This window comes from Pezoporus occidentalis, unplaced genomic scaffold (assembly GCF_034315485.1).
Source record: "Pezoporus occidentalis ecotype Australia unplaced genomic scaffold, CSIRO_AGI_Poc_V1 ctg7, whole genome shotgun sequence".
NCBI lineage: Eukaryota > Metazoa > Chordata > Aves > Psittaciformes > Psittacidae > Pezoporus > Pezoporus occidentalis.
In genome coordinates, this window is record NW_026916052.1 from 10,068,171 (window position 1) to 10,088,757 (window position 20,587).

At 45.1% G+C, this 20,587-nt stretch overlaps 1 long non-coding RNA gene across 1 annotated transcript; it reads left to right on the forward strand.

Moving 5' to 3' along the window:
- Positions 1–10,767: 10,767 nt before the first annotated feature.
- LOC134175648 (uncharacterized) lies at positions 10,768–14,051 on the forward strand. Its single transcript, XR_009969092.1, has 3 exons — positions 10,768–10,936; positions 11,944–12,062; positions 13,358–14,051. It is a non-coding gene; the product is annotated as an uncharacterized LOC134175648 (long non-coding RNA).
- Positions 14,052–20,587: the final 6,536 nt, after the last annotated feature.

Here is a 20,587-nt window from a genome sequence, read left to right on the forward strand (position 1 = left end):
AGCTATAATGTAACTTTGTATACACCACCAGAGCTACCTCATGAGACTACTAAAGGTTAATCATTTAACATTTACAAAGTCATATAAAGCAAAATCTTCCTAGTGCTTCCGCTTGCCCTTTTGCAGGTTCCGTAGGCTTTCATTGCGTGAATGGACGTAATTATTTTTTCCTTCAATTCTGCAACATAATTACTTTATTGCTGAACTTATGCCTGCATGACGGTGCTTGCAGCTCTAAGTGTACTGGTGATGTTCAAGCCCTGATCCCAAGCTCTGATATTACTGAGGTTCTAACATTTCTGGTAGGTTGCGGCCTGGCTTCAGGCAGGAGAAGGACTTCTACACACATAAATGAACTTACAATATTCTACACCCAAAAAAACCCCAACCTCTTTAAAAATATTTCGGGACACGTATAGAGTTAGTATACTTCCAAAAAGAGTTAGACTAGAACGAAGCCATAGGTCTTATTTCGAGGGAACTTTGTTGCTTAGGCTGCTGTGGTTGGAGTTCGAAAGAGCTCTACATGCCTAAGGTCAAACAGAAAGACACCTGGTGGATTTAGTTGCTTCCAAGACTAGACAGGCTGGAGCAGGAAAGGTGGGTTGGGATTACAACTCTGCACTTCAAACAGCTTTGTTTTTTACTGAATCCAGCTTTTCAGCTTCTTCATCTCTGAGATAAGTCCTGCATACACTTGGAGGTTCTAGACCTGTCTCTTCCAAGGAGGAACCCATCCCAGGTAGGCAGAGTGCTTTGTATCCCTGACATTTCTACATTCTTTCGGTGTATGCTATTGCAGAAGTCTCACATGTTGTATTTCTCCATTTTTTACAAAAACAAGACCTGTATTTATGTCCACAAATACTGCCTTAAGAGGGCACACTTGAGAATTAGACTATCAATCTGCTACTATTAGGTTTGCTGTTTGGCTTCACTGTCTCCTGTGATACTGAATCTGGAAAAATGGAAGTTGCAATTTTTTTGTTTTATTGAAGCGTGGTTAAGCTGTTACCTACTACTAGTGTTCACTTTAAAAGCTCTGGTTTAAGTGGCTCATTTGCAGTTAGCCAAACAAAACCCCACCTCCAGTGCTCTGTCTCAAAGGGTGAAACTGAATTGCCACTCTTGCAAGTTCGATGCGGATTAAAAACATGCAATGCCACCATTTACTAGCAGTTAAAATAACTTGTCTTTCACTCTGATGTCCATATGACAGAGTCCCGGCTGGAACTAGCTGGGTACCAAGAGCAGAGGTTTGTCCAACTTCCAGGTCTGAATACAGGTTTTAGAAATTCTACAAAGCCAAAAAAGCCCCAAAGAAAAGAATTGGCAATATTGCAGACTGCCTACTACACTCTGAGGTGTGAGCAATTTTATAGGTTACAGCAGCTATGTGAAAGCATGATTAGTGTTGCTGCTGAGCACACTAAAGCTGTAGGCCAGCACTGTATACATTTTATTTAGCAGCACTGAGTTACCTGCCATTCACAGGAGTTGTTGCATAAGGAAGACTGCAATCCTGATAGTGACAAGCAGGACTGCTCCCCTCCTGCCTCCCACCATGATCCCTGCTCACCACTTCAGGTCTGTCGCTCTTACAGACCAGCACAGGCTGCACTTAAGAGCATCAAAATATGAGCATCATAGAAGGTGCTTTGGATTTGGAGCAGTGCAGTTTCTGAAGAGAAAAATGGCTTAGATTAATTCAATTACCCAAATAAGCACTTATGTGCTTAACAAAGTCATCTAATGAAATGAGAGATGAGATGCTCTCTCAATTCATTAAGCATGTTCCCTTTCAAAGAGACTTTTTTTTAGCCCCTAAAGGCTGGAATTAGTACATGCCTTGGGACCAATTGCTGCCTTCTCAGTTTTCTCCCCCGCAACCCGATGGCAAAGCGAGAGATGTCAGGCTGCTTTCTAATATGCATTCAGGTGTTAGTCAAAAACTTTCAATTTCACACACAGCAAAATCTCTGGAAGGTGCTCAAATGCATTTGTTTGGGTTTGTTTTGTTTTTTTTTTTTCTTCTGTTGTGCATTTTTGCCAAGGTGAGCAGCTCCAGAGAGGAGCCTCCAATCCCGAAGTGAGGGGAAACACAGCGTCCAGGAGCCTCAGTTCTGAGCAGCGAGAACCACCGAGGGATCTGCTCTCTTCTCACTGGGATCCATTGATAGGATGTGTGGCAATGGTTCAAAGCTGCACTACAGGTGGTTTAGAGTAGACATTAGGAAGCATTTCTTTACCTAGAGGGTGGCCAAAAAGTGGAACAGGCTTCCTAAAGAGGTGACCAATGCCCTGTGCCCACTTGACTGCTGTCACTTGACTACTGCCTAAATCCATGTTCTCAATAGCTCAATAAATTGTTTTGATCCCAATTTGGTTTGAACCACGTGGACTGAGCAGCTTTCCCCTGCAATGCTCAGGAAGAACAAGCAGCTGACTCAGTTGTGTAGAACAGTTTTAAAACCCTCAGCTAAGTATCATGTAAGGGCAGTATATAGAGGACAGAGCTTTAGAGATTGGCAACAAATCCTCCCAGCACATTTGTTCAAATCCTTGAAATGCAGAATGACCACTGGTCACTCTCCTATAGGCTTATTTCTTGAGTGGTCTCTCTGGAGGGGAAAGGGGAAAGTCACCAAGTTTGTTAATGGAGATGTTGGCGCAGGCTGCAGAAGACAGACCCAGCTGGGTTCCTACCTGAAATGAGGAAATGTTTGTGTCTGTCTGAACAAACTGTTCTTTTAGGCAAAACACCTATGTTTTTCACATACAATAGCAGAAAATGCTACTGCCTCTGGCCAGTGCAGGTAGAAAGTGTGATCATCAGGCACAGTCAACATGGGTTCACAAAGGGAAAGTCCTGTGTAGCTGATTTGAGATCTTTCTGTGATAAAGTCTGAAGGCAGGATTCACCTGCCTAGTGAGTGAAGGGATGGTGGTGAATCTATTTTTTCCAGTTTCCAGTGAGGCTCTTGGTACTGCCCCTCACAGCATCCTTCTGAACACATTGTCCAGCTGTGAGATGAACAGATGCGTGGTGCACTGAGTGAGGAACTGGCTGAATGGCAGGGCTCTGAAGGTTGTAGTGAATGGGGCTGCATCTGGCTGGCAACTAGTCACGAGTGGTATTCCTAAGTGATCAATCTAGGTCTAGTTCTGTTCAATCTTCTTATCAATGATCTGGATGCAGGCGTTGGATGCACCACTGGCAGGTTTACTTTACTGATGATGCTAAGCTGAGAGGTGCTGTTGACTCTCTTGAGGTACAAGAGGCCTTGCAGAGGGATCTAGACAGACTGGAGCATTGGGCGGGCAGTCATCAACAGCATTAAACTGAACAAGAGCAGATGCTGAATTCTGCACCCAGGACTGAGGAATGCCAGCCACAAGTGTAAACTGAGGGGGGGGAGGGCTGGAGAGCAGCCCTGCAGAAAGGGATCTGGAGGTGCTGGTTGGCAGCAGGCTCAGCGTGAGTCAGCAATGTGCCCTGGCAGCCAAGAGGGCAAATTGCATCCTGTGGTGCATCACACACAGCATGACCTGCCAGTCAGAAAAGGTGATTGTCCTGCTGTAATCAGTGCTGGTGCAGGCTCACCTTGAGTACTGGGTGCAGTTCTATTTAAGAAGAACATGAAGGTCCTTGAATGCATTCAAAGGAGGGCAACAAAGCTGGTGACAGGGCCGGAAGGCATGTCCTGTGAGGAGCGGCTCAGGACACTGGGTTTGTCTAGTTTGGAGAAACAAGGCTGAGGAGTGACCTCATTGCTCTCTACAGCTCTTCCCAAGGAGGGGAAATGGAGAGGGAGGTGCTGATCTCGCTGGGATCCATTGATAGGACATGTGGGAATGTTTCAAAGCTGCACCAGGGGTGGTTTAGGGTAAACATTAGGAAGCATTTCTTTACCTAGAGGCTGGCCAAACACTGAAACAGGCTTTCTAGAGAGGTGACCAATGCCCTCTGCCCATCAGTGTTTCAGAGGCGTTTGGACAGCACCTTCATTGCGTAGAGGGCAGATTTTTCAAATCCTTGAAATGCAGAATGACCGCTGGTCGCTCCCCCATAGGCTTGTTTCTTCAGTGGTCCATCGAGGGGACTGGCCTCCCTTGGGACCTGCACTGCAGACAGCCCCCCAGGTCTACGTCAGGGCGCATCATACACGGCTATATTCTATATGCCCACCACAGAAGGCCACCGAATTGGTCAGACAGGATCTCTCCTTAGTGAAGCCGCGCTGGCTGTCACCAGCCACCTCGTTGTGTTTCCTGTGCCTCTCAGCATGCTTCCCAGGAGAATCTGCTCCAGGACCTTGACAGGCCCAGAGGTGCCGAGGGGAGCAGCTCCAGAAAGGAGCCTCCAAGCCCGGAGCGAGGGGAAACCCCGCTTGCAGGAGCCTCAGTTCCGAGCGGCGAGAGCCACCGAGGGAGCCCAGGCCTTGCCCAGGGGCCGGGAGCTCCGCTGGGGCGAGGAGGGACTGACAGGGGGCGGGGCCAGGAGGGACGGCCCCGGCCTGAGCGGGGAAAGCCCGCCCCAAGGGGCGCGAGCGAGCCGGAGCGCGGCGGGAAGGGCGGGCTGCAGCAGCTGGGGGTCGCAGCAGCGGGAGGGAGCCGGGGGGGCTGGTGGTGAGCGCCAGCCCCAGAGCCAGGCCCCGCTCCGGGAGCTCTGCTCTGGCTGCCCCGGCGGTGGCAGCGTCGGCACCAGACAGAGCCGGTGAGAGGGGAGGCTGCAGTGCAGAGCTCGGGGTGTAGAGAGGAGAGTGCCTGCACTGGTCTGGTGAGGGGAGGGTGCACAATGGGCAGGGCTGCACTCCGTGCGCCCTGGTGGAGGTGCTCCTGCAGCAGGGGCTGAGCTGCGGGATGCTGTCAATAGGCTGAAAGATGTCAGGGAAGCTGAGAGGAAGCAGCAAAAAAAGGAGGAAGAGGACTATCAACAGCGAGGGGTTTCCTCCAAAATACGATGTCCCCACCCAGGAGAGCTCTGCAGCTCTGCGGGGGGCTGACGAGGACACGCACACTGCACCAAATGAACAACCCCTGATGCACCAGTGAAGAGGATCATTACTGGTGCCTCCAGGAGAAAGCAGCAGGTCTTAGTAGTTGGTGACTCTCCTTTGAAGGGCACAGAGGCACCCATCCGTCTGCCTGACCCGGTCTCAAGGGGGGTGTGTTGCCTACCGGGGGCTCAAATCAAGGATGTTGCTGAGAGGCTGCCTGCTCTAGTGAGTCCCGCTGGCTCTTTAGGAAAGACAGGCCAGGCAGACGGGAAGGGGGATTAGCCATTTATGTCAGTGATAGTCTGGAGGGTATGGAACTCTGTCTGGGGACTAGCAATCAGTCAACAGAGTTTGTGGGTCAGGGTCAAAGGGAGAGCAGTGATAGGGACATTAATGTGGGGATCTGTTACAGGCCACCTGATCAGGAGGGCTCTGTTGGTGAAGCTCTCTATAGACAGATACGAACAGCCTCACGCTCGCAGGCCCTTGTTCTCATGGGGGACTTCAACCACCCTGATATCTGTTGGAGGGATGGTATGGCCCAGCGCAAACAATCCTCGATTGTGTGGAAGACAACTTCCTTCTGCAAGTAATAGAGGAGCCAACAAGGAGAGGTGCCATGCTTGACTTCGTGCTCACCAACAGGGAAGGGCTCGTTGGAAATGTGACGCTCCAGGGCAGCCTTGGATGCAGCCATCATGAGATGGTCGAGTTTGAGATCCTCAGGACAGTGAGAAGAGCGTGCAGCAAGCTCACCGCCCTGGACTTCAAAAGAGCAGACTTTGGCCTCTTCAGGAACCTGCTGAGTAAGGTTCAATGGGATATAGCCCTAGAGGGCAGGGGGGAGGCCTGTTGGTTGATATTCAAGGATCACCTGCTCCAAGCTCAGGAATGCTGCATCCCAACAGGAAGGAAGTGCAGCAGGAGGGCCAGGAGACCTCCACAGATGGTTAAGGAGCTGCTGAGGAAACTTAGAGGGCAAAAAAGAAGTTTATAAAAGGTGGAAGCAAGGACAGGAGGCTTGGGAAGAATACAGGGGTGTTGTCCAGGAAGGTAGGGACCAGGTCAGGAAAGCTAAGGCCCAGTTAGAATTAAATCTGGCAAGGGATGTGAAAGATAACAGGAAGGGATTCTATAGGTATGTAGCAAACAAAAGACAGACTAGGGATAATGTGGGCCCTCTCCAGAAGCTATCGGGAGAACTGGCTACCCTGGGTTTGGAGAAGGCTGAGGCTCACAATAACTTCTTTGCCTCAGTCTTTACTGGCAAGTGCTCTGCCCACACTGCCAAAGTCTTGGAAGGCAGATGCAGGGACTGTAAGAATGAAGACTTTAGGCTCTCTGTAGGAGAAGATCAGGTTCAAGATCATCTTAAGATGTGCACAAGTCCATGGGACCTGATGAAATCCATCCACACGTCCTGAAGGACCTGGAGAATGAACTTGCTAAACCACTGGCCATCATATTTGAAAATATTCCTGACAACTGGAAAAAGGGAAATATAACCCCCATTTTCAAGAAGGGGAAAATGGATGACCCGGGGGAATTACAGACCAGTCAGTCTCACCTCTGTGCCTGGCAAAATCTTGGAGCAGATTCTCCTGGAAGGCATGCTAAGGCACATGAAAAACAACAAGGTGCTTGGTGACAGCCAGCATGGCTTCACTAAGGGGAAATCCTGCCTGACCAATTTGGTGGCCTTCTATGATGGGGCTACAGAGCTGATGGACAGGGGTAGAGCAGCTGATGTCATCTACCTGGACTTGTGCAAAGCGTTCGACACTGTCCACACACGACATCCTTGTCTCTAAATTGGAGAGACATCAATTTGATGGATGGACCACTCGGTGGATAAAGAACTGGCTGGATGGCCGCACGCAAAGAGTTGTGGTCAATGGCTCAATGTCTGGCTGGAGACCAGTAATGAGTGGTGTCCCTCAGGGATCAGTGTTGGGACTGGTCTTGTTCAACATCTTTGTCAGTGACGTGCACAAAGTGTCTCTGTGGTCCCTTGTGCAAGCAGCACCAGAGGTGTAAAGAAGCATGGGGAAAATGCAGCTAATACTGATCTGGTGAATATTTCATCAGGGCCTCACAAAAATCCCACGCTCAAATGTGACACAGAGGTAAGTAAACAAACCAACCAGCTGGAGGCCCTCCAAGCTGGTAACTATTTCTGCTCATTTTTTCAGGTGTATCTACTTTGCTGAGTGCTTCTGTAAAGTTCTGTCATGTCAATATTCCATTTGGAGAAGAGAAATTCAGTTCAGTTGAGTAACTGAGAGAAGCATCCAGGCCAGATGCACTCTTTAATTTTGAGTAATGTTGCTTTTACCAGTAGCTTTGGGTCCTGAGGCACAAGTAATGAGATGTCCAGGAGAGTGGTAGGTACAGTAGATAACAGCAAGATCCCACAGACACCATCTTCTTGATATAAGTGAAGTAAATACAAATAAATCCTATTTATAGCAAACTGCAAAGATCTGTCAGGCTGCACCCTGAGGCTTGTGCAATGTTTGCACAATGCCAGCATAGGAAATACTTGTTTTCTGTTATTTTGTTTTCTGTTATTTCCAGTATCATCCCCAGTAGTGTTCCGTACCTCTGTTCAGACCTGCATGTCCTGTGGGAATAACATTCACGGACTGTGCCTCTTTTCTGTTGTGCTGTCTCAAGGTGTGCCTGAGCCACCCAGGCATGGAAGTCCTTCCAAGCACCTCAAGCAAAAGAACAGTGTTCCTGGCATGTATTTGCTCTGGCTGCCTTAGGGTCACAGGAGGAAGGGAAAAGGATCAGCCACCTCATGGAACAGCTGATGTGGTAATGAGGATTACTGGGAGATAGAGAAGAGAAAGAAGGAAGGGCTGGATGAAGACACTAGTGGAAAGCTGTTGAATGTCATCACATTAAGAGCAGCATTTCTGCCTTCTGGGAACAAAGCCATCTCACATTCTCAGGTGTGTGTTTGGTATGTATTAGACAAGGTTGTGCCATGCTTTTAAAGAGTTAGTTTAAGAAGATGCTTTTCAAAGATGAACCACCTAAAAATACAAAGAATTGAAGGAAAAAAGGAAAGTTCTCATATATTTCTAAACACTTGTGGGAACTACATGCCCAGAACAGGCATCTCGTGAGCCAGGACAGTTATTCCCGGACAAGGTGAGACATCAGGCTTTCTCCATGGACTGCTCTTCTCTGCTTCTATATTGTTCTGAGCAGGCTGTCACTAACTCCAAATCACAACAGCATCTGATTCATCCTTTTTCACACACAGCAGTGGGAACATAAAATAGATTCTTAGTTTTCCCAGGCATAGTTTCCTCTCACTGGCTTTGACTTATACAGAAAATAGCAGCTACCATTGCATTAACCAGCTCTAAACCCTGAGGACTTCTTAGAAACCAACTAACCAAACTCCAAAGGATAAGTGTACACCAAATCGGCAACCCCACACTTGTTGTTAATGAGCCAATTTGCCAAAACACAGTGTAAGCCACATTCACATGCAAACACAAAGTTTTCCTTCAGCTCCAATTCGATTCAAAATGGAATGAAAACGGGCAAATATCTGACAAAAGGCCATTTTTGCCTCTATCAATCTGTACTTTCAGAAATCACAAAGCTTCAAAACAAATGTATCAATGAAACTATGAAAAAAACCTATGAGGACTTAGAGGTACTGACAAAATACACTTGACTATCTATTGATACACTGCCTTCCGTTAGCTTTGTACCTTGCTGACTTGGCACCCTTTTCCACAGGACATGTCCAGCCTCATTCAAGCAACCTTGGTGGACTACAGCTCTCCCTGCCTATGCAGTCCTGAGCCATGACACACCTGTGGGATGATGAGGAGCACTTCAGCTGTAACTGTCTGTCCTGGATCCAGCAGTAGCAGTTATTTTTCTCCTTCTTAGTGGCTGGTGCAGTGCTGTGGTTTTGACTTTCAGCCTGGGAACAGCGCTGATAACACCGATGTTTTTAGTTGCTGCTCAGTAATGTTTACTCTGACCAAGGACTTTGTGAGTCTCATGCTCTGCCAGGGAGGAGGGCAAGATGGGAGGAAGCAGAGACAGGACACCTGACCCAAATTAGCCAAAGGGGTATTCCATACCACAGCATGTCATGCCCAGTATATAAACTGGGGGCAGTTACCCAGAAGGGCTAGATCGCTGCTCGAGTCAGGCTGGGTATTGGTTGGCAGGTGGTGAGTGGTTGTATTCTCTTCCTCTGTTATTTCCCTTATCATTATTATTGGTGGTAGCAGTAGTGGTTTTGTGTTATACCTTAGTTACTGGACTGTTCTTGTTTCAACCTGTGGGAGTTATATTCTTTCCATTCTCCTTCCCATCCCTCCAGGAGCTGGGGGAGTGAGTGAGCAGCTGCATGGTTCTGGGTTGTTGGCTGGGCTTAAACCACGACACTGTCACACAATACAGATGGTGCCATACCCTCTGATCTTGCTTCTGGTGCCCCTAAATCCACCCACCCCCAGCCCCCCCCCCAACCTCCCCCCCAACTCCTGCTCTGGAGGGGTAATACCACCACTCTCACCCACCCTGGACTGCTGAAGGCTCTGGTGACCTGGGCACCAGGGATAAGTGAATAGCTAGGCAATCGGCTGAGACAGGGTATGTGTCAAATCTGACATAGTCTGTGGGCTTGATCTCACAGTGACAATCTCACAAATGGCCCTGGAGCAATGCAATCAAGCAGAAGAGGATCAGCAGATACTTGTATGACACGCAGCCATGGTCTGGAGAGGTCAGACGGAAGGGAGAGGATTCAGGGAGTTTTCTTAAACACAAGAAATGGATTTACAACAGTTCAAGAGCAAGCTAATTTCTAAATGAGTAGTCAAAATTTACATTTTTACCTTCCAAGACTTCTAAAAACATCATTGTAAGAGACTGTCATCACTAAAATAACCAGCAGCCATTAAGGACATCAAAATCTTCCCCTTTGTTGAAAGGCACTGCTGCTTCCACAGACATTTGTCAAGTCGTATTTGTTCTGGTGTTGTCTCATGCTGGACAGCAATACAGTAAAACACCAGTCAAATGATTCACTTGGATAACACTTGCGATCAAAGTTTCACTTAGAGTACGTAACTAAAGCCCACACGGGCTTGTGTACAGAAGTCTCTTCACATGATTGTTTTATTGGCCAAGTACTGCATTGCCATCTACTGGAGAGTGAAGAAGTAAAATCCAATAAAGGGATCTTGCGTAGTAAAGGAACTATGCTGCCTGTGCATTTTTGTCTTTAACTTTCCCTGTTTCTATACAATTAATCTAAGTCTCTGATGGCTTATAAAATTGTTCTCTGTATGCTAAAGAGTTTGTAGTCTTCACTGTCTTCAAAGTTAAACCACATAAATACCACTTTTAGAGTGAGACAGGTCAAATATTGTAAATAAATGTTTCTTCAAAATGAGCTCACGTGGTCCCTTTAGAACTGGAACTACTAGATAAGCAACCAGAAAAAATGCTGCTAAGGATTAAAGCTTTGTTAGTCCTGAACTTCTGTATTTGTTTGACCTTTGTGGTCTAACAATTGTAAAAATGGCTAATAAATGGCTAAATAATATTACTCCTGAGATAAAATTACTACCAACAGAATTTATGCCAAAGGCAAATTAAAACAAAATATCTAAAGCTTTCTGCCTCTGTCCATCTCCTTTGGCCTGTGAAATGAATCTGTGTTATTGAGCTTATTGATATACAGTAAACTCTTCCTGCCTTCCAATCTTTTTTATGTCCATAAATTTTTATGTTCATAGAACATAGGGAGAAGAAGAATTAAAATTGCTAGCACAGCCTTAGCTCACCCTGCCAAGTGCTCTGCAACTGCCTTTGATGAGCTGAAAGTGTTCCCTACAGGATGCTCCTCTTGATTGCTGCAGAACCTGACCCTCCATTAAGAGACTGTCCCGGTGGCAGGTTTATAAGAAGTGAAAAAATATAAACCTATAGGCCTGCATTAGGGAGGAAGTTTGAGGCAGATATGTGTAGTAACAGACAGGGTGGGTTTGTGGCTGTGTCAGCTGAGGCTGGTTTGAGTCAGGGTGGTAATACAGAAAATATTTTTTTTTAAAAGATAATTTGTTTAAAAAGACAGATGATTACTCAAAGGTTGGCTGTGTCTCAAGAAGAACGTGCTCCAGCCGCCACCACAACTCTCCTGTGTCCTGCTCACCTGCACCCCTGCCTCCTCCCCATCTTCCTTTACATCTGTCCTGTGCCAGTCCCGTATTTTCACTCACCCTTTTCTCCTCATCATCTCTCCTTGCTTGCCTTGCCGTTGTATCATTTCTGAGGTGCTTGTTGCAACCTGTTCTTCGCTGCTGAATACCACAGCTGTAAGTATGTCACTCAAGACAACTTACTCATTGCTGCTGAGGCTCAGCGGTGCAGCAGAAAAAAAGGCATTTTGGTTAGGGAACATCCCATTCAGATCCTACAGCATTACAGCAAATCTGCTGAACAGATATGCACAGTGCACAGTGACTTCAGCCAGCATCAAGACTCGCTTCAAGCTGGACAGTTTTCGGTATGAAGTAATAAAATCATCTCATCATTTAACTGTTGCATATCAGCAAGTTAACAAAAATCACAGAAGTGACAAGACCCAGACTTTGACAATAGCTGTGATCCTAAAGCAGTGAGGCAGCATGTGCTCAAGGACAGAAGAGGAATAAGTACACTGGAGGGGTTGTTGTTACTGTATTTTTTTTTTTTTCTTTTCATAAATGGTTGAATGATTTTTTCCTAGTGGAGAAAAAATCAGTCCTCAGTCCCCATGGCTGGACACTAGTATTTATTAGTAAAGTGTTTATCACATCAATTTTGGGGGTTCCTTTTTCAGGAGAAAGTATATTTCTGCTAATCTCCTTTCCTTGAAAACAAAGAACATTGGTTTCATTCTCTGTGTCTCATACAGGACATGCTGTATATCTCTGAAGAAAATCTACCACACCATCTGACATTGTTCGTATTCTGTTTTGTAGCAACCATTAAGACAGAAGCCAGTCTCAGTGCTAAGCAACATATGACTGGGAGGTAAATAAAATCACTTTGCTACAGGTACAGTTATCCTTCAGGCTCTGAGTCAGGAGATCAGTCTATTGGTTCAATTTTCTGTGCAGCAGTTTGGATATTTTTCCATTTTGATGAGGCTATATTTCTTCAAAACAAAGAGAAAAAGCCAAGCAGGGTGGGGAGCTGGGTATGTTTCCAAGCAGAGCTCTGAGATACAGTGTGCAGGAGACACAAGCTTCAGAAATAATAGTATATTTGTTTTGTTCTCTGTTGCATTAAAAGAAAAAGCTCTGTGATTCGCTGCCATTCAGAAACATTCCATGTAGCTCTGTGCCATGCCATTTTATCTGCTTCTTGTAGCTCTTACAGGAACCAGTACCACATGCAGCCCTACAGTCCCACCACCTGCACGATGTGGGTGCCATCATGACCCCCTCTTGCCTGAGCGGGTTTACATGTTTCTCTACATTTTACCTACTGGATGTCATTGCAGTCACTGCTATCAAAGCAAGCAGTGACAGAATTGTATGCTGTACAAGATGAGGGCAGGGATGGTCAGTGCAGCACAGATTTCCTATGAAGAGAGATTAAATAGCTCTGAGGTTGCAAGGCAGAGACTCAGCTAGGATAGGATGAAGGACAGTGAAATTATATTGGCCACAATGGAGAACAGTTTGTTCAGGGGCTTCACAACACAGTGAACCACTGATATTAAATCAACAAAAGGAAATAATTGTTCATGACTGCGTGGTTAAATTGTGGCATTCCTTACAGCAAACTACTTCAGATGCCACAAAAATTAAGGAATTGGAGAGATTGTGGAATATAGCTTCATTTATGGCTGCTAAAAAGATTATGGTGTGAGTGCAGGCTTTAGATCAGGACACATTTAAACCACAGACAGCTGGAAGAGTGTACACGGGAAAAGGTGCCACTCTTTCCACAAACATAGTTTAGGATGCATCTGAAGGAAAGATAAAATAACAAGACGAAGAAATCCTCACTCCGACCTTATACTACTGTTCCTACACTAATGTATTTGGGAGACTTGCCGATAGCCTAGAAGGTGCAGCAACTGGAATGTGCAGCTAGTGCTTTCCTCCTTGTATCTCATTTTTTCCATGGTCCAGACTAGAGGTAACAGTATTGATTTAGCCATAGTGGTCAAGTATAAGATAGCTTTTCTTTTGGCTAAGAGGAATCTGCAGTACCTCAAACCCCAGTTAAATTGTCCAGAAGTCTGTGAGAATTCAAATGAAATAGGAAAAGGCCTTTCAATTAAAAACTGAATAGCTTACTACTGTGTTACTCCACAGGACTTCTCAAACCTCAGCAGACTTCTCAAACTTCAACTGATGCCAACAGCAGCAACTAGGGAATGATCTCTCCTGACTGACACTGTTTTCACATACAATTTATGGAGCTTAGTTAATATGTGGCCCTAAACAATTGCTGCTTTTCTCTTTCTGTATGGTAATGAATCTTATGACAAAGCCAAGAGTACTGATGGGAAGGAAAGGAAGCAGAAATGTTTTCATTGCAAAGATCACACAGGGAGACATGGGTGATTTAAGCACCTGTGCAGTGGGTAACACAAATGTGGCTCATACACTATTTTGCCCTCCCATCCTTTCTTTCCAGCTTACCACTAACACCTCAAAGAGCAGAAAGCAGGGAAACTATCCATCCCATTTAGTCTAGACAAACTCCAGACATCTATTTTCTCACTGTTATTCCAATAACTAATTGTTTAGGGTTGAAGCGACCGCACAAGCCAGAGAAACAACTGCAGCAGCCACTGCTAGACCTCGGGTGCCTGTCCCTGGGAGAGGCTGGGGGCTGCCATGGCAGGGGTGTAGGAGCCTGGTGGAGCACCCCCAGGGCTGGCAGCCACCCACAGTGCTCAGTGGCCTGTTCTCCAGCAAGTCCTCCCAGCACAAACCCCTCTGGGCTCCACTTTACTGCCCTTCTCACTAAATAAATGGCTGTTCGTGATCCACAAAGCCCACATTCACCACATGTAGCCTATGCATTGAAGTATGCTCCCTGCCACTGTTTTTTATGGGAAAGTGGTGAAAAATCCCTCCGTCAGTGTCAGGTTTTTTCCAGGAATAGGGCCTGTTGTGCTAAGTATGTGCACAGGAGGGAGCTTTCCAAGCTTGAGCAATCCATCTGGCAGCAGTATGCAATGCTATAAGATTTGTTTCTGCAGAACAGGATCAAGAGCTGATTTAATTGCATTAGTCACCGAGCAGCAGTACCGCTGATCTTGGACCCAGAGTGCTGGCTGGCCAGCAAGTCTCATGGTTATTTTAACTCTGTTTGTTTGACCTTTTCAGTGGTCTGGACCCCTTGAGGAGCTGGAGAATGCTTAATCCCACCACTGCTGCCTCTGAAATGCAGAGTGGCTAGGGCCAAGCATTAGCTAAATAGGATGCACAGGCTGAGTAATGGTTCATCTTCACGGGGGAAATGTCTGCCTCTTACTGACTGACTTTAAAGAAACCATTTTTTAAATTGTGTCTGAATTTGATGGGAAAGAAAAAAATGAAGCTTGTTGCTGTTTATTGCTCTGAGGATCATTAAATATTTCTTTTATTTATTAGCTGTGAGATTTCTTTATAGGCAAATAAATTTACAGATCTGTAGAACAGAACCAAAACCTGACATTTAGACCCAGAACCACTTTTTTTTCTCAAAGTTTGTGGGTGTTTGTCTCATGTCATCCACTGATTCAAGCAGGATAAAAAGAAAGAAGCTGAAAAAGTTATGTCCTAAGAGAAAGTTTTCAAAGTCCAACAGGGCTCTCTCTTTCAGCTAGATCATATAGTAACAGTAATACTGTTACTTGCTGCAATTCCTATTGCTGTAGATAAAGTATTGCACAAGTTTAAGTAAGTCTCCAAATAATATTTCCAAAGAGCTGTTTACTGCCAGATCATTATTTTTTTAACCTCTGGAGCCAAACTCTCTGAAACTGCACAGCATCTGGGAAGGAAATCATAGCTCAAATTGCCAGTGTCAGGACAGACGCCAGACAAACTTTGTTCCATAGCAGTGATATCTCACTCATTGCTGTCTGAACAACACACTTGTGTCTTGGAGTCCTGCATTCTTCAGCTTTCAGGAGAACACTTGTCAAAGCTGAACTGACACAACAATCTGTATATGAGAAGCCATAACACAACTCGCCTTCGACTCCTCTCATGCTGGATTACTCCTGCATGGTATATTCTGAAAGAAGAGAAAAGCGAGAAGGAATTTTGCACCAAATAATCTGTAAAACTGTAATATTAACAGACAAGTCATACAGAAATAAGGATGAAATATATAAAATTTATTATATAATCCCTACTATTATGAAGCTCCATACCCTATGGTATCTGAAAGGCCTCAGAAAAAACATAAACCTGATAGCCACATACACTTGAATTGTAACAAGCTACCAAAAGAATCGTATCTCTAGTTTAATAATCTTTATCTCACAGGCTTTTGGTAAAATTTGACAATGTATTTTTAAAAGATCAGACACCACTGAGTTTTGAGGGTGATAAAGATGTTCTAAATGTGCTAACGGGTTATTTGAGCTCACTCCAACACTGAGCTCACAGGGTGAAGCTAATAAAATTGGAATAGTTATCCTTCAGGGCAAGCCTGCTTTTAGCTGGTAGTACTTTATTATTTGAAACTTCCTGATTAACACTTCCTGGGATTCTGTAAATAGTTGGGGAGGAAGACATCTGTGTCCAGATAAAGGACGCTCATGGATTTGCTGTCAGAGATGTGCAGTTCCCAGAGCAGCCTTACCAGTGATCCCCATGAGCCAAAGGAGATGACTGTGAAAATGATGCTGCTGGTGACACAGAGAGTGAGAGGGACAAAGGGACAGCCACACAATAGTCCCTGGCTGTGGAAGTCAGCTAGGACTCTAGTAGATTATCCAGTGAAATTTTCAATAGCAAGAAGGATAACATTTAAATTCCTCCAGGTTCATTTATGTTCTGTTTTACTCTGACCGGCAAGTCAGGGCAAGCAGCTGTGATTTCAAAATTCATTTTTATGGTGTGAAATTGCTTTACCACGTAAAGAGTTGGGAGGGGCCGAGGTTTGGTTTTAGCAGAAAGTTAGCATTGCAGACTACATTTCTTTTCGGCTAACTAAAACGTGATAACCTTTCTTCCTGTATTGCCACATAAACATATATGTTATGGCTCCATCCCAGCTCCTGAGGTTAAGAGCTCCAACTCCATTCTGAAAAGATACTCTGTAAAAAAACATATCCATATTTATTGGTCTCACTCACTCAAACCTCAGATCTGCTCATTTAAAAGTAAAAAAGATGCTTTTTCTAGCTGCCAGTGCTTAAACTGCACCTGGCTCACAAATCATCTCTCATAGACTTCAGCTGCACCTTAACTGTGCCTGCAAGGCATCTTGCTGGGCTGGGATTATGGATGAGGCAGTCAGTGCCGGCAAGAACACAGCCTGTCTTTCACAGCCCTGAGAGGGTGTGCAGGGCTGGCAGCCTTATAAAACATCTTTTTCTACTTCTAAGCTAAAAGCATTCAAACTGCTGGTCAGCTGAAGCATTCTGGAAAATCACCTGAGGTTCTGCTGAATACCCCGAGAGCAGAGGGGAGAGGTGGTGCACATTAGTAGCATCATGTAGTTAACGGGAAAGGTTACTATTCTTCTGTTAATGAGGTGGACCAGCATCTTCACAACATTTCTGTTGTTCTTTCCAACACACTTATTGGGAGGGACAGTGTAGTTATGTTACATGACCCACAGAATCCTACTGGAGGGAAGAAACTGTCTGCATGGATAGTTTAAGCGATTCTTTTTAAAATGTGGTCTATGAACTTATAATTGGAAGTCATCTCAGGAAACAAATTCTTCATGGCTTTCTAGAGCATCAGGAAAACGTGAGGACCCTGCAGAGCAGCTGTGGGGAGGATGTGCTATCGAGTGAACTGCCAGCCCAGCGCAAACACCACCACCCGCTGGTCCCATCGGCCGGAAATGCTCTGCCTCCAGGGAGGCTGGGGCTGGGGAGACACTGAAACACCCATGGGAAACATCAAGCCTCTGCTGGATGCAGAGGAGCACAAAACAGTGAGGGGGAAGGCTGAAGCAAACCCCAGGAGCTAAGCAGAGGGGCAACAGTGCAACTGCACCTGGAGCCGGGGGGGGAGGGAGTGAGTGAGTGACTTGGGAGGGAGTATCACAATTAGTTCTTGCCTGTGGGAACTCAGAGGTTTTGCCAGAAGCAGGGAGGGAGCCTTGAGCTGGTTTTACCAAGGTAAGCTCTCTGCCACTGTTCAAACCTGCAGCATAACCTAGTACAGAAGCTGCTTAGAGGCAGCGGAAATACTGTAAGGGGGGGGGGGGGAGAGATTCAGATATATGATGTAACTCAAAAGCAGCCTGGTCTGGATCATGCTAAATCTTCTCTCCAAACCCAAGCGTTCCTCAAGGGTTTACCAGCTGCCATGGCCATAGGAGAAATGGTTATCTGTGATCACTTGTATTTCTTGGGAAGCTTTTGCATTTTACCCTTGAAAAAAATGAAGCAGTGTTTTGCCAGGAAGCAAAGGCTGAGCCAAGGGAGTGTGTGGGCTGCTGTCTTAATGCGCCTGATGTAAGGTGTGCAGAAAGGGTGTGTGAGTTCTCAACCTGTGTCTCCAGAAGGATCATTCCTTCTTTTATTCTCCCTTTTATAGGCTTCCCTCACACTCTGTCCTTAGACTTCTTAAGCAAATGGGTTGTCATTCAGCTTTAAAGTCCTTAAGCTAAAATCTTTAACTGTAATTTAGCTCCTTTTGATTGTTTAAGCAGTGGTGGAGAACTCTTAGCATCTTTCCCTCTCCCTTTGCAACTTGTTTATGTATCTTGTGTGTAACTCTTCACCAGTGACCTTTGCCTCTTGTCTGTGCTCTCTCCTACTAAGTTTTTAACTTCCAGATCTGCTTTTCCCTTCAGTGGCAGTTTTTCTTTCTCATCTATGTTTGTGTGACTCTGCATATGCTAGTAAAAGGACGCAGTGCTTTGCAAAACAAGGCAATTTTCCTTGCATTACAAACGTGCACAAATGTTCCTATTGTGAGCCAGTTTGATCTGTGCTGTCACTTAGCAGAATGATAGGAACCTCTTCTGCTGAGTAACTGCCTATCTATTTTCAAGCAGCCCACTTTAAAAGTTGGCAGCTGTTTTATTTATTAAATCAATGTCATTGCAGCTATGTTTTTAAATGGCTGAGGTATTTTATTGGAGGGGCAAAGTCTGCCTAATATAGGCCATCAGAGTTGGCCTATGTTAGTTGTCACAAATCATTTGTAAGTGGCAAAGCCAATGTAAAGAACTACTGTGTAACTAATAAACATGTTACCATCCTTATGCTGTAAAAACAAAACCGTTTCTTAGGAAGGAAGGTACCATTTATCAACAGCTTCAGGGTGTAAAAGTTCAAGATGGTGTATGGTAACGTAAGCATGCTTTTTGCACAGTTCTGAACATGTGAAGAGTTATTTCATTTTTATTTTGAGGCTGAGAGGCAGCTGAACCTTTAGCATGGATCTAAAGAGCACACATAAACATTGGGTTTTTTTTCCAGTTCACTTAAATCTCAGTAAACAGGGTTATGCTTACAGTGAGAATTATTTTGGCAGCTATAGCAGAAGGCAAGAGAGATGTGGATAGTTCACACCATTAAGAAAAAGATAATCAGGATAAAGCATGTGGCTGTGAGGTGTGAGGGACCAGCCTCTCATTTATTCTCACCAACAGCACAAAGGGGGAATAGGTTTATCTCCCACCAGCTGCCAGCAGCTAATTCTCTCTGTGCTTTGGGAGTCAGAGGCAGGGTTTTTTCAAAGGAGAGGGAGAAATGAATGTCACAAAATGGATAAAGACTATGCTGCTCCTTGGGGTTTTTATGACTGTCGTAGCTCCAGGGAGCACCACAACATTGACTTCAACATAACCTGAGCTATTGGTGGCTTATCTTAGGAAGATTTACCAGAGCATCATTGCTCAAGTCTCTCCACAGAAGTGGCAGCACTTGTAACCAGATGATGATGAACTACCTGTGGAAAATATTCCTTATACATATAGTGCTGTTGAAGGGTAATATCTGCCTGGTAGCAGGTGGCAGCAAGAATCCAGTGAGAACAGAGAGACTGAGCTTCCTCCTGCTTTTCCTGCTCTGCAACAGCTTGACTTTTTGTGCCACAGCTTTGGGGCTAGTATAGCAAGCATGCCATTTGCACTGCCTATTCAAGCAGTACTTTTAAGCATCACATTTGCTGAAATAAGAGTTTGGGACTTAAGAAGGGAACAAAACCAGAGGGAAGTGTAGCTCTCTTGGAAGTACCAGTGCTGCATACTCACTCTTTTCCCCTCTGTAGCTCCAAAGTTCTCCAGCAAATACACTCCTCCAATACTGTCTTTTCACAAAAGCATCTGTCAAGGTCTGATTAAAACCAGAATATGCTGCCTGACAAGACCCAGTCTATGATATCAAAGGATCAGTCTGGCAGAGCTAGAATGGTCTCTGGAGACAGCTATAGTCCCCTGGGGATGGAGCTGCATTCAGCTTCCACTTCTGCCAGCACTCACAGATGCTATCCCCACCAACAGTCAAGCCTCACATACGCTGCCAGCTACCTGGGTAGACAGCACTTCAGCTGCTCCAGGAATAACCCATGTTGTACAGTACCATGCACCCCATTCTGCCTGCCAGCACTCTTCAGGATGTGCTCAACTGCCTCAATGCTAGGAACCTATTTAACATGTTTTAAGTAGACCATTCTTTAAAAATAGAAAGGAAAGCGGGTTTCCTTGGATTTATTTAAAAGCACACCAAACTGAAAGTCCTGCCTCCCATATGGGCATGTTGAGTAAAAATGTGTAAAAATGATGCTCACTTCTCCCCTCGCTTTCAGCTCTAACAGACTTGCTCAGAATTTAATCTGGTCAAAGAAAGCCACCTCAGGGAAGTGCAATCTCCCACTGTCAACCGACAAGATCATTCATCTGTCACTTATCATCATGTTTCATGAACTTTATGGCATTTGATGCACCTCTTTTTATGGAATGCGGAACAGAACCAGTGAATTTTCTGCATCCCTCACTGAAGTTTTCAGATACACGCACACAAAATAAGCTAACACACACAGCTTTCATTCAGCTACTTCTGTGAAAGAATATTTTATTAATGTTCTGTATTGTGAAAAATGCTTTCATAAGAATACAGAAGGCATACAACATTTTTCTAGTGTTAAGATATGAAATGCGTGTGTCTTGGCTTGGAGTTTATAGAACCTTGCCATAGGATTCATGCTTGGTTTTGGGGGTTGGTGTTGGGTTTTTATTTGTTTGATTTTTTTTTTATTTTTTTTTAAGCGCACATGTTAGTAACAAAGGGCATAACACCAAAGAAGGGCAGACTCATGTAATAGCTAGGAGCTGGTTAGTAGCCGCTTGAATAACCAGGTGTTTTCTACTGTGCTTCATCAGTCCTCTCGTTCCACCAGGGCCTGACAGAA